The sequence below is a fragment of the Drosophila miranda genome (genome assembly GCF_003369915.1).
Source record: "Drosophila miranda strain MSH22 chromosome Y unlocalized genomic scaffold, D.miranda_PacBio2.1 Contig_Y1_pilon, whole genome shotgun sequence".
Classification (NCBI taxonomy): domain Eukaryota; kingdom Metazoa; phylum Arthropoda; class Insecta; order Diptera; family Drosophilidae; genus Drosophila; species Drosophila miranda.
This window is the reverse complement of record NW_022881603.1, coordinates 18,735,137-18,758,242: the sequence shown is the minus strand read 5'-3', so window position 1 is coordinate 18,758,242 and position 23,106 is coordinate 18,735,137. Positions and strand designations below refer to the sequence as shown.

The following is a 23,106-nucleotide window of genomic DNA, read 5'->3' as shown; positions in this document are numbered from 1 at the left end:
TCAGCAGCACATGGGGCCTGTCACCTGCTCTAATGCACTGGATCTACATCTCGGTGGTGCGACCAACTCTGCTGAATGGAGCCTTAGTGTGGTGGCAGGCTATTGAAAAGAAGACATACCATAAGCTTATGGAAAAGACTCAGCGACAGGCTCTGCTCTGTATTACAGGGGCGCTGAGGTCAACCCCAACAAAAGCACTCGAAACTATACTCGGAATCGACCCCCTGGACATTCACGCTCGCCTAATTGCGGGAAAGGCAGCACAACGCCTTATAGCATCAGGAAACCTATCCATACAAGGATACGGGCACAGTTCAATTGGCAGGGACATGACCAGATCAACTGATTACATGACCCCCCAAACTTGCCTTGACGTCAAAACAACCACATCTTTGGGACCTGAAGACTGGAAAATTGGAAGGGACCAAACTGAGCACCTCAACATATACACAGACGGCTCCAAGATGGAAGGAGGAGTAGGAGTGGGCCTATACTGTACAGACCCTGAGATAAGGCTGTCGTATAAGCTACCGGACCAATGCAGCATATTCCAGGCAGAAGTTTTTGCCATCGGGAAGGCAGCGGAGGTCGCTCTCCTAACAGAACGAGCACACGATGCGGTCAACCTATTCGTCGACAGCCAAGCGGCGATAAGATCCATGCAGTCGTCCGCGGTCAGTTCCAGAAGTGTCTTGGCGAGCAGGGAGGCATTAGACATCCTAAGCACGACAAAGACTTGCGGATCTATTGGGTTCCCAGCCACCAGGGCATCGAAGGAAACGAAGCGGCGGACGTACTAGCTAAGGAAGGCGTCGGGCTGGAGAATAGGAGAACCGAGAACGTGCCTGTCTCCCTAAGAACGCTGCAAGGCGATCTAGAGAGCAGGCTAGAGCACAGACTGATAGCAGGTGGAGGAGTACCACCACCTGCAGAACCTCGAAGATAATGTGCAAGGAGCGCAACGAGAAAGTTAGCCACTACCTACTGCACCTACCACGAAAGGACTGTGGATTGCTAGTGGGGATACTAACAGGTCACTGTCTGGCTGCTGCACATGCAGCAAAGCTAGGCATCACCAACAGAGACAGTTGTAGGAAATGTGAGGAACCTGGGGCTATCGAAACCCTGGAACATCTCATCTGCAACTGTCCGGCTCTCTCAAGGGCAAGGAGGAGATACCTGGGCGCACCAGTGTTGGCATCACTTAAAGATGCCTCCAAAAGGACGCCACAGGAACTGCTGACCTATGCTAAAAACACCTCGATTCTCGGGGACTTTTAAAGCCACATTAACACTGCCGCGACGGTTCATACACCCCCCCATCCGGATAACTAAGGGCCATATTGGCCTATGCGTGGCCCCGCTGAGGGCCGTCCGGGTTAACCTAACCTAACCTAACCTAACTGTTAAATGTATTTAATTTAACTATGAAATATATTTAGTTAAAATATGAAAAGCACTTCTTTTATTTTATTTTAATTTCTCTGACATTTCTCTGGACCTTAATAAATAAAGCTTGAAGAAACCCACTGTTCCGGTGAGCACAATTTAGAATTTGGCACAATCTTCGATTAATTTGCATTCTTTTCTTGCAGCCACTCTCCGACCTGCTTATTTTTCCGGAGAAAACTGTCGGGCTCTGTCTGCAGCTACTACCTTCCAGTACAGTCGCTTCTGGAACATTTTAATTCGCTTAAAAGTGCCATAAGGTCTAGGCGCACACTCACACACAGGTCTTACGTGCTGAGACGAGACACAAAAGTTGGAATTAGTTTTCTGAATTGGCCCAGACCGCTGCACTTGTGGCTGGGGTTTCCAGAGATGAGTCCAAAACTTTGAGGCTAGCCGTAACTATTTTCTACATTTGCACGAACGAGTCGAGTTCCATCCAAGAGGCAAACACACCTGAGAGTCGAACGTGGCAGGGCAGCTGAAGTGAGGCCGAGGCGGAGGCTGGGAGAGTGCTGTGCGGATGCATTTCATTTGGAAGGGGCCCCGACAAAGACAATACGGAGGGTTTAAGGAGTGCCTTGGCCCGTTTACGCAACAGAACGGGCCCCTCAGTTCCACAACAACCCACACCGCCAACCTCTCCCCTGCCTACCTCCAACTCCAAATACACCAATCCCTTCCAGCATCCAGCCGCCAATTCCTTGTCATCGCCCACATCTGCTGCTGTCTTGCCGCATTCTAACGCGGTCTTATCATTAAAGCCAACGGAAGCGGCATCGGCATCGGCATCGGGGAAGGGGACGAGAAATGGCTGCTGCTGGTGCTGAAACTGAAACCGCTGGAAGCGCAGGAACTAGAACAGGGGCAGCTCGCATCACAGGAGCCAGGACAGGAGCTGCTGATGCAGATGGGAACCGCATCAATGGCCTCGTCCAGAACGTGAGTACCATAAAATCATCTTACAGCAGTACCACAAGAGACCGCTTCCCCGCATACTATATGGCTATATGTATAGTGTATTCGTAGCATATATGTACCTGTATATTCTTGGACGTTGACATGCAATGACTGCATCTTTCAAGAGGCGATGCAGTTACTGCACAGTCAAGTGGCCCGTGTGAAACCAGCAGAAGGCTGTTACGCGCGGATCCCAAGCAAAACGCAGCCCTCCTCCCGCCCAACCGACCGAGGGGCGCTGCCGCATGACGAACGGTGCGTAGTCGAACCGAACGCGAACATGCAAGAAAGATAGCTATTAGACTAACATTCGAGGAAAATTAGCACTAAACTTACTAAGAAACTAAGCATACAATCAAAATACAAATACCACTACAATTACTAATTACTAGAAAGGTGTGTAAGGATTAGTAATTTAATAAGAGGAAGAGAATTAGTGGTGGATATAATATGGTAGAGGGAATTATAATCCGAGCATAAGACCCTAAACGGTTCATGCAAGGAATAATTCGATCTACAAAGTGGAAGGAACAACGGTATAAAATTTCTAGTCAGTCTAATAGGAATCGTGAAGTTTATGCGGCTCAACAGATCAGGGCTGTCTATGTCACCCCTGAGCAAGTTGTGCATAAATATCACACCAAGCATTTTTCTACGGTTAATTAAGGATGGGAGGTTTACTAATAGTAGTCTACTAGAGTAAGATGGGAGTCTTACACCCGCATCCCAGTTAAGGCCCCGCAGAGCAAAGAGTAAAAAGTTTTTCTGTACTGATTCTATACGGTCCTGGTGTACTTTGTACTGAGGGCACCATACACAGGAGCCGTATTCTAAGATCGGACGAACAAGCGAGTTATAGAGAGTCTTTGTTATATAGGGGTCGTCAAATTCCTTTGACCACCTCTTTATAAACCCAAGCTCGCCCATGGCCTTATTTACCATGGTAGAAATGTGTTCGGAAAACTTTAACTTGGGGTCCAACATAACACCCAGATCATCCACCAGGGTAATTCTCTCAAGAGAACCACCAAATAGGGTATAGGGAGCCAACAAAGGGCTAGAACGATGAAATGTCATAATTTTGCATTTCGAGGCATTAAGGTGTAACAAGTTTGCACAACACCATGACTGAAAGTTATTGAGATCGGATTGCAAGCGAGAATGAAATGAAATGTCCTTGTACTGGACGCAGAGTTTAACATCATCCGCATACATAAGTACTCGAGAGTATGTTAATACTGAAGGTAAGTCATTAATAAAGAGTGTGAAGAGTAAGGGGCCTAGATGGCTACCTTGTGGTACTCCCGAAGAAACCTTTCCTGGTAAAGAGAGGGAATTTTTGAAGAGGACTCTTTGAGACCTAGAACAAAGATAGCTAGAAATCCATCTCAGGAGGTTGGGCGGAAACCCTAAAAGGTCAAGTTTATGCGCTAAAAGGGAATGGTTTACAGAGTCGAATGCTTTACTAAAGTCAGTGTAAATAACATCCGTCTGTAAGTTACATTGAAAGCCTTTAATAATGAAAGAGGTAAACTCTAACAAGTTCGTGGTGGTTGATCGCCGCCTTCTAAATCCATGCTGAGTTGGAGATATAAGTGACTTGCAGAGATGTTGCAAGTGCGGAGTTAAAACCTTCTCAAACATTTTAGGAATAGCGGATAACTTTGCTATACCTCTATAATTTTTTGCATCAGACTTGCTACCTTTTTTATGGAGAGGGGGGAAGCAAGAAGAATCAATGGACAGGGTGAATAGTTTAAGCAAAGGTCCACACAGAGCCTCGGCGCAGTACCTGAGTACACAACCTGGAACCCCGTCTGGACCCGGTGAAAACACTGGCTTAACTAGTCGAAGATCATGAAGTAGGGAACATTCATTTAACAAGGGACTGAAAATGCCGTTCGACCTCGGTAAACCGTATGGGTACGGATGACCAGAGTAGCTTTCCTCAGAATAGGTGGTTTGGAAAAATTGGGCAAAAAGATCGGCAATTGCCTGATCATTATTTGCCGACGTATTACAAAATGATAGCGAGGATGGGTGTGCGGACGTTCTACGCTTACTGTTTACAAAGCTGTAAAACTGTTTAGGGTCCTGAGAAAAACGTATCCTGCATCGAGATAGGTAGTTCTTATAGCATTGAGCATTAAGAACTGAAAAGTTTGTCCGAGGTATTACATAGCGAGAGTGAGAAGTAGGAGAACCCACTTCTAGAAATTTTTTATGAACTCTTGATTTTAAGTTTTTTAGACTGGATAACTCTTTGGTAAACCAAGGGGGTTTTCTAGTCGGACAAGAAAGCGGGACACAAGAATCGAAAAATGTGCCAAGAGCATTGTAAACGAGGGGGAACGTTGTGAGTTGCTGCGGACACCGCAACTCTACAGTTATACCCGATACTAAGTCAGTATGGCTCTCCTCCGGCAGACGCTGCTAATGTTAAGCGACACGACAAAGAGTGCGTGCGGGAGAAACAGAAAAACAGTCTGAGCGTGACGTCGGGCGCTGCGTAGCCAGTGCAAATTGATTTGTTCCTTTTGGCTATATAAATTATCTGATCTGGTCCAGATTCAGCAATCTGATAGATATGGTCGTTATCTATGATTCTGCGTTTTTAGTTTTCTTGAATGTGCAATATTGTGGATGCAACAGATTTTCGTCCTTTGTGGGGGCGGAAGGGGGTGGGGCGAAATTTTAAGATATACGTTTTATAGTGAGATCTAACAGCAGTGCGGATACCAAATTTGGTTACTCTAGCCTTAATAGTCTCTGAGATTTGTGGGTGCCCCAGATTTTCGTCCTTTGCGGGGGCGGAAGGGGGTGTGGCGAAATTTGGACACGAAACGGTCAAAGTCCGATATCACAGGAGTGTGGATACCAAATTTGGTTGCTCTGGCTCTTATAGGTTCTGAGATCCTTGAACTCATATTTTGCAATTGGCAAAACCGACCATGAAACCTGTGTGTTAGAGAGAGACAGAGCGAGAAAGAATGACATTGTTTTCTTGATTCTGGCTATAATAATTATACGATCTGGTTGAGATCTTACATTCTATAGTCATCCTCTACGATTCTGCGTTTTTGGTTTTATCGTATCTTTAAAAGTGTGGATGCCACAGATTTTCGTCTTTTGTGGGGGCGGAAGTGGGCGGGGCGAAGTTTTGAAATATTTTTGTAGCAGTGACATATCACAGAAGTCTGGATCCAAAACATCGTTGCTCTATCTCTTATAGTCTTTGAGCACTAGGCGCTGAAGGGGACGGACAGACGGACGGACGGACGGACGGACGGACAGACGGACAGACGGACAGACGGACAGACGGACGGACGGACAGACGGACAGACAGACATGGCTCAATCGACTCGGCTATTGATGCTGATCAAGAAGATATATACTTTATGGGGTCGGAAACGATTCCTTTTGGACGTAACACACATCCACTTTTACCACAAATCTAATATACCCCAATACTCATTTTGAGTATCGGGTATAAAAATGTTTGTGCCTTTTATTACATCAGTGCACAAGTACAAAGCGGACCAATCAAAATCGCTAATGAGGTTATTAAGCTTCGCAAGCTCGGCTTTACGAAAGCAGCGGACACGTTCGGATAGCCTACTCGACCGATCCAATACAGTTGGTCCTATCTCTAGCGACACCTCGAAAGTAGGGTGGTAGGCGTCTTCAGGTATAGTGAGCGGAAGGGCTCGGGTTAACAACACTATGGTCGGATCCGATACAAAGCACAGATCAAGCAATCGACCCAAGGAATTTTTCACATGGTTGACTTGAGACAGGGACAGGTCAAGCAAGTCGTCAGCAAAGTCATGTCGTGACATGGGCACTAGGATACTAGACTCGTTTACCGAAGACCAAACAGTTCCTGGCAAGTTGAAGTCACCAAGAACTATCATACGATCTTTATCAGATAGCGAGGAAGACACAGCGGTTAAAGCGGACAAGAGCTGCTCATAAATTGAAATATCCGAAGAAGGTGGAATATACGAGCAAGTAATAAATATAGCGAAAGCGGGAAGAATCAGTTTTACACACAGGAATTCCAGTTCCTGTTGAACTAGGACTGTGAATTGTTCCGACGTGAAGTAAGAGTCCACTGCAATAAGAACCCCCCCTGCACGTCGAGACGAACGGTCCTTTCTAAAAGTTGTGTACCGACCTGCCAAAACCTCGGAACAAAGAATGTCCGGCTTTAACCAGTTTTCAGTAAACACAATAACGTGGGAAGCAAATGCAACACTATCCCGGAAAAGAATGCTGAGCTTACTACGCAAGCTTACTACGCATTCTGATAGGTTACTAAAAGAGAAGTCAGTTTTTTGGAAAAGTGGTAGCAAGACGGGAAGTTGAGGAAGAGGAAGTTGAGGTTGAGGGTGGCACACTGGAAAGATTTGTAAGGGATATGGGGGGCCTATTCTTCTTCTTAGCCTTAAACTACTTCACCACCAAATGGTCCGGCCAAAATTTGGCGGAGCAAATGGTGTCAAATTGAGTTGGGGAGATGCTTATCTTAATCGAGGCTATCTCCCTTGCATAAGAGAAGTTGAATTTCTCCACCTTTAAATCCACGGCTTTTATTTTGCTTTGAATGAAAGCAATTACATCATTAGTTGTGAGGTCAGGGGCCAGCCGTGAGAGAAAAACTTGTCGTTTTGGTGGGACTCCCACCAGTGGTTTGGGCACCACAGGCCTAGTACCTGTGGTGGCAATATCCGGAGGTCCGGAAGGTCTATTTACTGGTGGGATCGGGATGGACGGGACAACTAGCGAACTTGCGGACACCACGGACACGGACGCTGCAGACGTACTTGGCTGCACATTCTCCGAGGCGATGAATTCGGCTACCGAACCTGCATCGCCAGCAGCTGTCGTTACCCTTGGAGTGGCAAACGAGATCAACTGCTGCACCCTTGGAGTGGTCGGAGTGAGTTTTTCGGCGGCGCACGGCTGAGTGACGGTTGGCACTTGCACATCCCGCGGAGTGACCTTTTTACGCCACGGAGACTCATTCAGCAGTTGCAGACTGCCAAATTGAGACTCCATGGCTAGGAGCCGATCGTATTGCTTTTTAAAGCCAACGGTCAGCTCATTAAAGCCCTTCCGCATCTGCCTCATGAAAGCCACCATGTCTTTCTCCATCGCACGGCATGCCTCGCAACTGTAGTGCAAACCATTACGTTTTGAAATGGCATCACTTACAAGGCCAGAAAATCCAGCGCATTTTTCGTGCACTACGCTGTCACAGAGCCAGCAGGGCACAATCGGCTGATCGTGGGTGATCTGCTTATTGCATGATTTTTTGGCACATACAACAGAAAACTCCATAATAAGAAATTTGAACAAAATTAGAATCAAATAATATTTTAAAACAAATGGCTATCAAACCTGTGTGCCAGACAAACGCTAATAGGAGGAGAGGAGAACAGTTGCAGCAGCAGCTAATGAGAGAGAGAGAGCTACTGAACAGAAAGTTACGAGAGCGGGAGAGAAAGAACAGTTATTTAAGTTTAGGTGATAGGGAGAGAGTGATAACACAATGCAATGTAATGCGTACTCACTCACTGCAACAACACACACACGACAAGCCGACGCCGAAAAATAAAAAGTTAAATAATGTTTTACACAAAGCAAAAGGCATGCACTCGCGGGATAGAATAGGTTTCCAGATTGTTGGCTGGTTAGGAAGTTAATTAAAGTTTATTTAGGAAAACACCGGCTGTTTATTCAAAACAAAAGGAAACGAGGGGGAACGTTGTGAGTTGCAGCGGACACCGCAACTCTACAGTTATACCCGATACTAAGTCAGTATGGCTCTCCTCCGGCAGACGCCGCTTATATTGAACGACACGACAAAGAGTGCGTGCGAGAGAGACAGAAAATCAGTCTGAGCGTGACGTCGGGGGCTGCGTAGCCAGTGCAAATTGATTTGTTCCTTTTGGCTATAAAAATTATCTGATCTGATCCAGATTCAGCAATCTGATAGATATGGTCATTATCTATGATGCTGCGTTTTTAGTTTTCTCTTATTCTCAATATTGTGGATGCAATAGATTTTCGTTCTTTGTGGTGGCGGAAGGGGGTGGGGTGAAATTTTGAAACAAACTGGTCTCGGTCCGATATATTAGGAGTGTGGATACCAAATTTGGTTGCTCTAGCTTTTATAGTCTCTGAGATCTAGGCGCTAATGTTTTACTCTAAGCAAAGTCGGCTATGCTACGTGTGTGTTAGAGAGAGACAGGGCGAGAAAAAATGAAATTGTTTTCTTGATGCTGGCTATAATAATAAAACGATCTTATTAAAATTCTGCAGTCTAAAAGATATGGTCATACTCTACGATTCTGCGCTTTTGGTTTTCTCGTATCTTTAAAATTGTGGATGCCACAGATTTTTGTCTTTTGTGGGGCGGAAGTGGGCGGGGCGAAGTTTTTAAATATTTTTGTAGCAGTGACATATCACAGAAGTCTGGATCCAAAACATCGTTGCTCTAGCTCTTATAGTCTTTGAGCACTAGGCGCTGAAGGGGACGGACAGACGGACAGACGGACGGACGGACAGACGGACAGACGGACAGACGGACAGACAGACATGGCTCAATCGACTCGGCTCAATACTAATTTTGAGTATCGGGTATAAAAATGCGGAGCGCAAAACAAAAACGCGTCTGATCACTACGAAAGAGAACGAACGAACGTGTACCTGTATATGAATCTGTATCTGCTTGAGTCAACACAAAGCCGCAAAAGTGGATAGCTAGCTGGTATGCCACACAACACCACACTTTAATTGCAGTACACCGAAAGCTTGAAATTGAGCCACATTCCAGATTCCAGCACTGCTTGAGTTGGCCAACAAGGTTGCCAAGGATGATTATACCAATTATACAATAGAACGAGGGGGAACGTTGTGAGTTGCTGCGGAGACCGCAACTCTACATTTATACCCGATACTTAGTCAGTAAGGCTCTCCTCCGGCAGACGCCGCTAATAATGAACAACACGACAAAGAGTGCGTGCGAGAGAGACAGAAAATCAGTCTGAGCGTGACGTCGGGGGATGCGTAGCCAGTGCAAATTGATTTGTTCCTTTTGGCTATAAAAATTATCTGATCTGATCCAGATTCAGCAATCTGATAGATATGGTCATTATCTATGATGCTGCGTTTTTAGTTTTCTCTTATTCTCAATATTGTGGATGCAATAGATTTTCGTTCTTTGTGGTGGCGGAAGGGGGTGGGGCGAAATTTTGAAACAAACTGGTCTCGGTCCGATATATTAGGAGTGTGGATACCAAATTTGGTTGCTCTAGCTTTTATAGTCTCTGAGATCTAGGCGCTAATGTTTTACTCTAAGCAAAGTCGGCTATGCTACGTGTGTGTTAGAGAGAGACAGGGCGAGAAAAAATGAAATTGTTTTCTTGATGCTGGCTATAATAATAATACGATCTTATTAAAATTCTGCAGTCTAAAAGATATGGTCATTCTCTACGATTCTGCGCTTTTGGTTTTCTCGTATCTTTAAAATTGTGGATGCCACAGATTTTTGTCTTTTGTGGGGCGGAAGTGGGCGGGGCGAAGTTTTTAAATATTTTTGTAGCAGTGACATATCACAGAAGTCTGGATCCAAAACATCGTTGCTCTAGCTCTTATAGTCTTTGAGCACTAGGCGCTGAAGGGGACGGACAGACGGACAGACGGACGGACGGACAGACGGACAGACAGACATGGCTCAATCGACTCGGCTATTGATGCTGATCAAGAATATATATACTTTATGGGGTCGGAAACGATTCCTTCTGGACGTTACACACATCCACTTTTACCACATATCTAATATACCCCAATACTCATTTTGAGTATCGGGTATAAAAATGCGGAGCGCAAAACAAAAACGCGTCTGATCACTACGAAAGAGAACGAACGAACGTATACCTGTATATGAATCTGTATCTGCTTGAGTCAACACAAAGCCGCAAAAGTGGATAGCTAGCTGGTATGCCACACAACACCACACTTTAATTGCAGTACACCGAAAGCTTGAAATTGAGCCACATTCCAGATTCCAGCACTGCTTGAGTTGGCCAACAAGGTTGCCAAGGATGATTATACCAATTATACAATAGAACGAGGGGGAACGTTGTGAGTTGCTGCGGAGATCGCAACTCTACATTTATACCCGATACTTAGTCAGTAAGGCTCTCCTCCGGCAGACGCCGCTAATATTGAACGACACGACAAAGAGTGCGTGCGAGAGAGACAGAAAATCAGTCTGATCGTGACATCGGGCTGCGTAGCCAGTGCAAATTGATTTGTTCCTTTTGGCTATAAAAATTATCTGATCTGATCCAGATTCAGCAACCTGATAGATATGATCATTATCTATGATTCTGCGTTTTTAGTTTTCTCGTATCTCCAAAATTATGGATGCCACAGATTTTCGTCTTTTGGTGGGCGGAAGGGGGTGGGGCGAAATTAAGAGATATACGTTTTATAGTGAAATCTAACAGCAGTGCGGATACCAAATTTGGTTACTCTAGCGTTAATAGTCTCTGAGATTTGTGAATATCCCCAGATTTTCGTCCTTTGCGGGGGCGGAAGGGGGTGTGGCGAAATTTTGAAACAAACCCGTCTCGGTCCGATATCTTAGGAGTGTGGATACCAAATTTGGTTGCTCTAGCTTTTATAGTTTTTGAGATCTAGGCGCTAATGTTTTACTCTAAGCAAAGCCGCCTCAATCCCATCCCTGCAGTTTCTGTGGCCGTCTTTTCTGACGCGGTGAGTGCTCCTAGTGCGGGTGTGCTGGTTGCTCACGACGTCTTGCCAATTCCTGCTCCAATTCCTGCTCCAATTCCTGCTCCAATTCCTACTCCAATTCCTGCTACAGCCATTGCTGCCAATTCCTCTGCCCTTGTACCGAGATCTCTTTTAGGAGTGGCTCCACCATCTCGATCTCGCTCGGGACTTCAACTTAGAGCAGTGGTCCCTCGGAAAGCAATATTTGTTTCTCGTCTTATTCCTGAGGCTACAACGAAGGATGTTAAACAACATATTGCCGCTAAACTTAACACTTCGCCTGTTGATATAGTTGTGACTAAATTTACATTTAAACATAAGCGCAACATATCATCCTTTAAAATTCTTCTCCCTGATTCTTTACTATTCTGTTCTCTAGAACCGTCAATATGGCCTGAGCATACAATTGTGCATGAGTTCCTTCTCAAAGATTCGAACTCGAATCCAAGAATTACCGAACATGCTTCAAAAAAACTGATGTACTATTTTTCCATGCACTATCAGAACGTTCGCAGTTTGCTGGGAAAATTGCGTCAAATTCATACTAATAGCGCGTCCTTTGATTTCGATGCCATCGCGTTTACCGAAACCTGTTTTAACTCCTCTGTCAATGATCATGAAATTTTCATTGATAGTTACACTATTTATAGAATGGACCGCCCATCTTTTGCAGGTATGGTTCTGATTGCAGTTAAATCTGTTTTCTCATCTGAGTTATTCCCATTCAATAACATTCATGGAATTGAATTTGTTGCAGTCAAAGTTCGTGTTGGCTCCGCATTTTTCTATTTAACCTGCTCTTACATTCCTCCCAGGTCTGATGCTGAGCTTTACTTACACCACCTCTCAGCAATTAATAATGTTGTTTCTGCATTAGGGTGCAATGATCGAATTATTGTCATGGGGGACTTTAACCTCCCATTTCTTTCTTGGCTGCCTTGTAATGACGCTAACCTGTTGTTTCCCAATTGCCATAATGACTTTATCAATGGGCTAACGGATATTTCCCTTGTCCAAATTAATGCCGTTAAAAACATTAGGGACAGACTTCTTGACCTCGTTTTTGTTAACGATGGTTCTCTTGCTACGGTATCTAGTGCAAGCCCAATATCTCTCCCTGAAGATCCTTACCATCCAACTTTGTTGATTATCCGATTATCTATCGTAGTGATCAGACGTGTTTTTGTTTTGCGCTCCGCATTTTTTCCTTTTGTTTTGAATAAACAGCCGGTGTTTTCCTAACTAAATTCTAATTATACTTTCTAACCAGACAACAATCTGGAAACCTATTCATTTACGCGAGTGCATGCCTTTTGATTTGTGTTAAAACATTATTTAACTTTTTATTTTTCGGCGTCGGCTTGTGTTTGTGTTGTTGCAGTGAGTGAGTATTGCATTGCAGTCCGCTCTCGTCTGGTAGCTTTTGTTGTTTTATCACTCTCTCGCTATCACCTCAACTTCAATAACTGTTCTTTCTCTCTCGCTCTTTAAACTTTCTGAGCAATAGCGCTCTCTGCTTAGTAGCTCTCGCTATAACCGCTCTCCACTCTGCTCTCTTTTTTTAACAATTCCGCTTTGAGCGTTGTCTGGCACATTGGTCTGATACCAATTTGTTTTGCAAATAATAGTAAATAAATAAATAATAAAATGGAATACGCTGTGGTCTGTGCCAAAAAAGCTGTAAGAAGCAGATCACCCACGATCAGCCGAATGTCCCCTGCTGGCTCTGCGACAGCGTAGTGCACGCAAAATGCGCTGGATTTTCCGGCCTCGTGAGTGATGATATAGCCAAACGTAATGGCTTGCATTACAGTTGCGAGGCATATCGTACGGTGGAGAAAGACATGGTGGCTTTCATGAGGCAGACGCGGAGTGGCTTTAAGGAGCTGACCGTTGGTTTTAAAAACCAATACGATCGGCTCCTAGCCATGGATGCTCAGTTTAGCGGTTTAAAACTGCTGAATGAGTCTCCGAGGCGCAAAAAGGTGACTCCGCGGGATCTGACCACTCCAAGTGTGCAGCAGTTGATCTCGTTTGCCACTCCAAGGGCAACGACAGCTGCTAGCGATGCAGATTCGGTAGCCGAATTCATCGCCTCGGAGAATGTGCAGCCAAGTACGTCTGCAGCGTCCGTGTCCGTGGTGTCCGCAAGTTCGCTAGTTGTCCCGTCTATCCCGATCCCACCAGTAAATAGACGTTCCGGACATCCGGATATTGCCACCACAGGTACTAGGCCTGTGGTGACTAAACCACTGGTGGGAGTCCCACCAAAACGACAAGTTTTTGTTTCCCGGCTGGCCCCTGACCTCACATCTAATGATGTAATTGCTTTTATTCAAAGCAAAATAAAAGCCGTGGGTTTAAAGGTGAAGAAATTTAACTTCTCTTATGCCAGGGAGATAGCCTCGTTTAAGATAAGCATCTCCCCAACTCAATTTGACAGCATTTGCTCCGCCAAATTTTGGCCGGAGCATTTGGTGGTGAAGAAGTTTAAGGCTAAGAAGAAAAATAGGCCCCCCATATCCCTTCCAAATCTTTCCAGTGTGCCACCCTCAACCTCAACTTCCTCTTCCTCAACTTCCCGTCTTGCTTCCACCTTTCCAAAAAACTAACTTCTCTTTTAGTAACCTGTCAGAATGTAAGAGGCTTGCGTAGTAATCTCAGCATTTTTTTCCGGGATAGTGTTGCATTTGCTTCCCACGTTATTGTGTTTACTGAAACCTGGTTAAAGCCGGACATTCTTAGTTCCGAGGTTTTGGCAGGTCGGTACACAACTTTTAAAAAGGACCGTTCGTCTCGACGTGCAGGGGGGTTCTAATTGCAGTGGACTCTTACTTCACGTCGGAACACTTCACAGTCCAAGTTCAACAGGAACTGGAATTCCTGTGTGTAAAACTGATTCTTTCAATTTATGAGCAGCACTTGTCCGCTTTAACCGCTGTTTCTTCCTCGCTATCTGATAAATATCGTATGATAGTTCTTGGTGACTTCAACTTGCCAGGAACTGTTTGGTCTTCTGTAAACGAGTCTAGTATCCTAGTGCCCATGTCACGACATGACTTTGTTGACGGCTTGCTTGACCTATCCCTGTCTCGAGTCAACCATGTGAAAAATTCATTGGGTCGATTGCTTGATCTGTGCTTTGTATCGGATCCGACCATAGTGTTGTTAACCTGAGCCCTTCCGCTCACTATACCTGAAGACGCCTACCACCCTACTTTCGAGGTGTCGCTAGATATAGGACCAACTGTATTGGATCGGTCGAGTAGGCTGCCCGAACGTGTCCGCTGCTTTCGTAAAGCCGAGTTTGCGAAGCTTAATAACAACATTAGGGATTTTGATTGGTCCGCTTTGTACTTGTGCACTGATATCATAAAAGGCACAAACATTTTTTACAATGCTCTTGGCACATTTTTCGTTTCTTGTGTCCCGCTTTCTTGTCCGACTAGATCTGGAAAACCCCCTTGGTTTACCAAAGAGTTATCCAGTCTTAAAAACTTAAAATCAAGACTTTATAACAAATTTCAAGAAGTGGGTTCTTCTACTTCTCACTCTCGCTATGTATTAGCTCGGTCAAACTTTTCAGTTCTTAATGCTCAATGCTATAAGAACTACCTATCTCGATACAGGATACGTTTTTCTCACGACCCTAAACAGTTTTACAGCTTTGTAAGCAGTAAGCGTAGAACGTCCGCACACCCATCCTCGCTATCATTTTGTAATACGTCGGCAAATAATGATCAGGCAATTGCCGATCTTTTTGCCCAATTTTTCCAAACCACCTATTCTGAGGAAAGCTACTCTGGTCATCCGTACCCATACGGTTTACCGAGGTCGAACGGCATTTTCAGTCCCTTGTTAAATGAATGTTCCCTACTTCATGATCTTCGACTAGTTAAGCCAGTGTTTTCACCGGGTCCAGACGGGGTTCCAGGTTGTGTACTCAGGTACTGCGCCGAGGCTCTGTGTGGACCTTTGCTTAAACTATTCACCCTGTCCATTGATTCTTCTTGCTTCCCCCCTCTCCATAAAAAAGGTAGCAAGTCTGATGCAAAAAATTATAGAGGTATAGCAAAGTTATCCGCTATTCCTAAAATGTTTGAGAAGGTTTTAACTCCGCACTTGCAACATCTCTGCAAGTCACTTATATCTCCAACTCAGCATGGACTTATAAGGCGGCGATCAACCACCACGAACTTGTTAGAGTTTACCTCTTTCATTATTAAAGGCTTTCAATGTAACTTACAGACGGATGTTATTTACACCGACTTTAGTAAAGCATTCGAATCTGTAAACCATTCCCTTTTAGCGCATAAACTTGACCTTTTAGGGTTTCCGCCCAACCTCCTGAGATGGATTTCTAGCTATCTTTGTTCTAGGTCTCAAAGAGTCCTCTTCAAAAATTCCCTCTCTTTACCAGTAAAGGTTTCTTCGGGAGTACCACAAGGTAGCCATCTAGGCCCCTTACTCTTCACACTCTTTATTAATGACTTACCTTCAGTATTAACATACTCTCGAGTACTTATGTATGCGGATGATGTTAAACTCTGTGTCCAGTACAAGGACATTTCATTTCATTCTCGCTTGCAATCCGATCTCAATAACTTTCAGTCATGGTGTTGTGCAAACTTGTTACACCTTAATGCCTCGAAATGCAAAATTATGACATTTCATCGTTCTAGCCCTTTGTTGGCTCCCTATACCCTATTTGGTGGTTCTCTTGAGAGAATTACCCTGGTGGATGATCTGGGTGTTATGTTGGACCCCAAGTTAAAGTTTTCCGAACACATTTCTACCATGGTAAATAAGGCCATGGGCGAGCTTGGGTTTATAAAGAGGTGGTCAAAGGAATTTGACGACCCCTATATAACAAAGACTCTCTATACCTCGCTTGTTCGTCCGATCTTAGAATACGGCTCCTGTGTATGGTGCCCTCAGTACAAAGTACACCAGGACCGTATAGAATCAGTACAGAAAAACTTTTTACTCTTTGCTCTGCGGGGCCTTAACTGGGATGCGGGTGTAAGACTCCCATCTTACTCTAGTAGACTACTATTAGTAAACCTCCCATCCTTAGTTAACCGTAGAAAAATGCTTGGTGTGATATTGATATTGATATTGTGATATTTATGCACAACTTGATCAGGGGTGACATAGACAGCCCTGATCTGTTGAGCCGCATAAACTTCACGATTCCTATTAGACTGACTAGAAATTTTATACCGTTGTTCCTTCCACTTTGTAGATCGAATTATTCCTTGCATGAACCGTTTAGGGTCTTATGCTCGGATTATAATTCCCTCTACCATATTATATCCACCACTAATTCTCTTCCTCGTATTAAATTATTAATCCTTACACACCTTTCTATTTCTATTAATTAGTAACTGTAGTGGTATTTGTATTTTGATTGCATGCTTAGTTTCTTAGTAAGTTTAGTACTAATTTTCCTCGAATGTTAGTCTAATAGCTATCTTTCTGGCATGTTCGCGTTTGGTTCGGCTACGCACCGCGCGTCATGCGGCAGCGCCCCTCGGTCGGTTGGGCGGGAGGAGGGCTGCGTTTTGCCTGGGATCCGCGCGTAACAGCCTTCTGCTGGTTTCACACCGGCCACTTGACGGTGCAGTAACTGCATCGCCTCTTGAAAGATGCAGTCATTGCATGTCAACGTCCAAAGAAATATCACTTGAGTGTACACAATCTGCAGGTGCTGACAGTTCCATGGCTCCTTGCAACATAAAGTGTTTTTGCAAAACAAACTTTATCGATTTAGATCTACATCTTTATTTTTCTTTCTTTATTCATTACCGAACATAGATGCAACTGTTAACTCGTTTTATAGTTCTATTTACTCCGCCCTTAATACGTTTGTTCCAGATATCACTGTACCTGTATCGTCCAAGCCTCCCTGGTTCTCCAAGTATTCGTTATACTTAAAAAATAATAAATCCCGGCTCTATAAAAAGTACCAGAAGTCGGGCTCCACGTTGACCTTAGCTCTATACTCCTCCGCTCGCTCTCTGTTAATTGCCGTCAATAGTCAGTGTTATAATCATTACCTTTCACAATGTAGTAGTAACTTTCGTAGTGATCCTAAAAATTCTATTCGTTCGTTAACTCTAACCGCAAGTCAAACGTTTTTCCTCCGTCCCTTCATTACCAGAACAAAACAGAAGCTTCTGCTGTTGGTATTGCAAATTTATTCGCTAACTTTTTCCAAAGTACTCGTCTCATATTTACAACGCATCCACTCCGTATCCGTACCAGCTACCTCAAGCTAACAGCATTTTTCTGCCCTGTTTCGAGGAAAGCGTTGTTCTGGAAGGTTTGTCATCTATAGACATATCGTTTTCTGCGGGTCCAGATAAGGTACCAAGTTGCATCTTAAAACACTGTGCCCAGTCCCTTTGCAAACCCTTGACCTTTCTCTTCAACCTCTCCTTGAAACAGTCTTGTCTCCCAGTAATTTGGAATGAGTCCTACATCATTCCGCTTCACAAAAAAGGTTCAAGATCAAACATTGAAAACTATCGTGGTATCGCAAAGCTTTCCGCCATCCCGAAGCTTCTTGAGTTCCTGGTCACCCGGCAACTGCAACATCTGTGTTGCAGCTTGATATCTCCGTCGCAACACGGTTTTTTCAGACATCGTTCAACATCGACTAACCTTCTTGAGTTTTCTAACCTAATCCACCGTGGTTTTCAAATTGGTTTGCAGACGGATGTAGTTTTTACGGACTTCAGCAAGGCATTCGATTCTGTGAACCATGCTCTGCTTATTCAAAAGCTCTCTTTATTAGGGTTCCCAACGAATCTTCTAGATTGGATTTTGTCCTATCTCTCTAACCGTACTCAACGTGTTTTGTTTTCTAACGTGTTGTCAAATACTGTTAATGTTACTTCAGGTGTGCCCCAGGGCAGTCATCTGGGCCCGCTTCTGTTTATTTTATTTGTGAACGACCTTCCTCAAGTTATAACATACTCTACTACACTAATGTATGCTGATGATGTCAAAATCTGTCTTTCTTACTCTGATTGGTATTTGCACACACGCCTTCAACTTGATCTAAGTGAACTACTATTGTGGTGTTCAACTAATCTTCTTTTTCTGAACCTTTCCAAATGCAAACTTATGACATTTTACCGTCGCGCTCCTCATTTTGTCTCATATGTTCTAGGAAATCATGTCCTTGAGCGAATTTCGAGTTCAAATGACCTCGGAGTCCTTTTTGATCATAAGATGTGTTTCAACACCCATATAGCAGCAACTGTAAATAAAGCTAAGGGTGTTTTAGCGTTCATCAAACGTTGGTCCAAGGAGTTTGACGACCCGTACGTTACGAAACAACTGTACATCTCGTTAGTACGTCCTATATTGGAGTATTGTTCTTGTGTATGGAGCCCGCAGTATAAAGAGCAGCAGGCTGTTATTGAATCCGTGCAAAAGCAATTTTTAATTTTTGCCCTTCGGAACTTTAACTGGGACTCGGGTAGAATCTTATTTTGCCGTCGTTGCACCATCGCAGAATATGCAATGGCGTAATGTTCGTGCACAAGCTCCTTCTTGGGACTGTTGACTCCCAAACTCTCTTGGGTCAGATTGACTTGGCCGTTCCATCTAGACCTACCCGTACTTTTAGGCCTATCCGTCTACCCATATGTAGGTCTAATAATGTGTTAGAGAGAGACAGGGCGAGAAAAAATGAAATTGTTTTCTTGATGCTGGCTATAATAATAATACGATCCAATTCAGATTCTGCAGTCTAAAAGATATAGTCATTCTCTACGATTCTGCGTTTTTGGTTTTCTCATATCTTTAAAATTGTGGATGCCACAGATTTTCGTCCTTTGTGTGGGCGGAAGTGGGCGGGGCGAAGTTTTGAAATATTTTTGTAGCAGTGACATATCACAGAAGTCTGGATCCAAAACATCGTTGCTCTAGCTCTTATAGTCTTTGAGCACTAGGCGCTAATAGGGACGGACAGACGGACAGACGGACGGACGGACGGACGGACGGACGGACAGACGGACAGACAGAAAGGGCTGAATCGACTTGGCTATTTATGCTGATCAAGAATATATATACTTTATGGGGTTAGAAACGATTCCTTCTGGACGTTACACACATCCATTTTCACCACAAATCTAATATACCCCAATACTCATTTTGAGTATCGGGTATAAAAAGCTATAGAGAGAGTTTTCTAAGAATCCGTCGCTAGGTGATAGGTTTCTTAAAGCATTATTTAGGAGGTCTCGCGAAACATAACTACATTTTAGAAGCAATACATTTCCACTGCCGGGAACAGCGGATGTGGGTGATGAATTTTTCCTGACTTCTTGCTCAATGAATTTATATCTGACGTTGCAGGTCTGGAAATGAAAAAATCCCTGCTCAAACTGCATTTTATGGCACATGACGCAATTGCAAAACGCATCCGGCGACCTTTTTCCTTTTTCTAAATCAAATTTCCAACGACTGGCTAGTGATTGCCACATCCTGCTTTCCGCATTAGCGGGAGTCCCCGGAATCGAAAAGGAGATAATAATTGGATTGGAGCTAGTCTATATCTAGTCTTTAATCTCCTACGCGTTGCATAAAGTTATTCAAAACCAAATCCTGATTGCTACAGTAACTGAACGAAGAGGAGATACAAATTGGATTGGTCAGCTTTTTATCATACAAAACCTGTGGCATTGGACTTCCACATATACATATAGTTAAATATCCGCAACTCGAAATTTAGTTTTTAAAAAAAGATTTTATTTTTAGTACAAGATTGTCACAAGATTGGTTGAATTCCCCGACTTAACTTTACGTCTGCTTGTCTCAAACGGAACTGATCTCTCTGCTGCTGGCTAGTTTCCATGAGCCCTTCTCTTGGAACTCCCGACTCTGGCTTCGGGCGTTGCTTTCCTCGGCTGCATCTTCGTGTCGGTGGCGTACGTGCCTGGATCGATATTTGGGGATGCGTCGGCTTTGATGAAAGGCATCCACTGCTGGCGATCGGTGTTGCATTACATGACGGAGCTAGGAATGTGATACTCCTTGGTTTTATGTCTAGCTTTGATTGGTCCTCGTGATTCTAAAGAATCGATTTCTCGAGAGTGGCGTGATTCTAATGTTGATGAAACAATGTGGTCCATTGTTTATATTATGGGGGGCCCTAGCTTGGAGTATGGGAAGAAACAGTTATTGATTCTTGAGTGGGGTCCTGTTACTTGTGTGGATGGGGTGGATGAATTGTACATAAACATAATGTGTATGGGATGTGGGGAATTATGGATATGTCACTCCCCCAACGTTTGTTATTAGCCTGTCCCTAGGCGATTACCCTAGGGTAATCTATAGGGTATAGTGAGATCTAACAGGAGTGCGGATACCAAATTTGGTTACTCTAGCCTTAATAGTCTCTGAGATTGGTGAATATCCCCAGATTTTCATCCTTTGCGGGGGCGGAAGGGGGTGTGGCGAAATTTTGAAACAAACTCGTCTCGGTCCGATATATTAGGAGTGTGGATACCAAATTTGGTTGCTCTAGCTTTTATAGTCTCTGAGATCTAGGCGCTAATGTTTTACTCTGTTCAGGCCAGCAGCAGACGATTGCCGCGCACTGTGCCAACTTCGTGCGCTCCGGTCTCAACTCGCTCTCGCGCGCTCGGAGGGGCGCTCGGGAGACTTTACGACCCACGATCCACCCGGCGCTCAAGCCATCATGGAGCATAGATCGTAAGGCCTAGTTTTAGTTACGTTTCCCACCCCGCTACAAGCTGTCGTCGTGCACATACGCGCACCTACAGTCCACATAAATATATACCGAAATACAAGGAACATATTTATTGGAACAACTCTGACTTCTTCTTTTGGAGATTTTCCCACTCGTCGCTGGAAAGCCGCTCCGGTGATCCGCCCTCCTACAAACATTGGTCCTTCGAGCCGGATCTTCGCCTTCCCCATAAGGAGAAGCTCACCCCAGCCAGCATCGGCGGATCGCTCCAAGTTCAAGATAAGTACTCTTCGATTGTGCCTAACAACAGTGCAGTGATTTTGTGCGAGTTTTTCCATCCCAGTCCGAGTTCCCGTGGCATATGTACATGCATGTGTATGTATTTATTTCTCGCTCTAGCTCCAAATTAAACCATACTTCGTTCTGCCAACGGTTGTGGCTTCCTACTTCTCCAAAGGTTTAATTTGATCCGAGCTAACTCCTGCGTTCAGCTTCCGATCCAGTGTAAATAATATTCTTACCTCTCCAGCTACCAGCTGAGCTTTCGTTGCTAACATACAGACATACATACATGTATGTACACATCGCAACGCAATCCAAGCGGCTGGCAACAAACATAAAGGCATATTCTTGCAATTATTTTTGTGGTTTATTCCGTGCATGCTCAACGTTCCATAGTTTGTCGGTTTTATAAGGAAATAAAATAACAAATCACTGCGCCTCCTTATTTAACTAATTATACTACCAACAAAATAACGATCCATACATACTGCACATACATATGTATGTATTTATCTTACATATCTATACGTACGCATTTTAAATTAGCATATTCTTGCACATCTATATAATATACATATTGTATATAAAACGGTTATCCACCGTTTTAACCGTTGTTTTACATCTCGCCAAAAAGTTGGGTCGTCAACCCAAGCCACGGTACATAGCACTTACATCCATACGAACACACATACAAGCAGCAGCAGCGGTGCATTCGTTTCGTTTTTCCTTTCGCTTTCGCTTCTCCACCGTTTGCTTGCGCTGTTGTTGGTGGGAGAATATTTTTCGGTGCCGCGCTTGACCGTAACGGAACGCCAAGTGTAGCGCTACCCAGCACTTCGAGGGTATATTGTTTTCAACATTCGTTTGCAACCGACTCTATATAGGGGTACCTTGTGCATCCATATCATTGCTCATCCTTATTAGTCGCTCTTGGTTGGCCCTTTGTTTTTTATTTGATCGTAGTATTTTATATTTATATATTCCGGCCACGGTGCCCGACTTCTACTATATAAATACTCGCGATAAATCCCGCCAAGGCCACATAACCACGGTTCGTCGTTCACAACTTCCACTTCTCCATTTCCGCTCACCTGCTTTGCGACTCTGATACGCGCTATCGCAAATCCATCAGCCAACCATGCCCACTGGTGAGAAGAAATCTCGCAAGAAGTTTAGGCGGGGGAGTTCGCTGAGTTTGACCCATCCACCCAGCTCCAACGGCGCAATCACTACGCTTACAGCTTCCCGTCCGGCCCCAGCTGAGCGAGGTCCGACCACGTCCAGGGCTCACACACCACATGCCTTTGAGGCCTTGTTGCTCCCCTCGGTCGTCCCTCGCACGGTGCCGAGCACTATGGCCCAATCGGTCGCCAGTTCCGCACGGTCTAAGTTTGCCTTGGCTGCAAGCAGACTGACACGCTTCGACCAGAAGCTCAGCGCTCCAGATGCTAGCACACCAACCGCTCGCTCTCCCAAGTCCATCGAGATCAACTCCGAAGCCTGTGGGCGAAGGTGGACGCGGAGTTCGAGGCCTGTGTGGAGGCGATAACGGAAGTAGATCCAGAGGGGGCAGCTGACGTCCAAGGGATGTACGATGACTGCTACGCGGTCTACGCGCAATGCCTTGCCGAACTGAACGATCAGCTCGAACCCCCGACTGTCCCTCACACGCCGCAACTGGCCAATCAAGTGCCGACTTCCGGCGGTTGCCGTCTTCCTCCATGTGACACTGATGTTTTCAGTGGGGACTACCAGCAGTGGCCCACGTTCCGAGACCTGTTCACCGCCATATATATAGAGAACCCGAGGTTGGCTCCAGTAGAAAAACTGTTCCACCTCAACAAAAAAACAAGCGGTGAGGCCCACGACATAGTGGCACAGGC

General features: G+C 44.7%; 1 pseudogene; it reads left to right on the top strand.

Moving 5' to 3' along the window:
• The first annotated feature begins 2,222 nt into the window (after nt 1-2,222).
• Nucleotides 2,223-23,106, top strand: part of LOC117191467 — a 125,884-nt pseudogene continuing 105,000 nt past the window's right edge.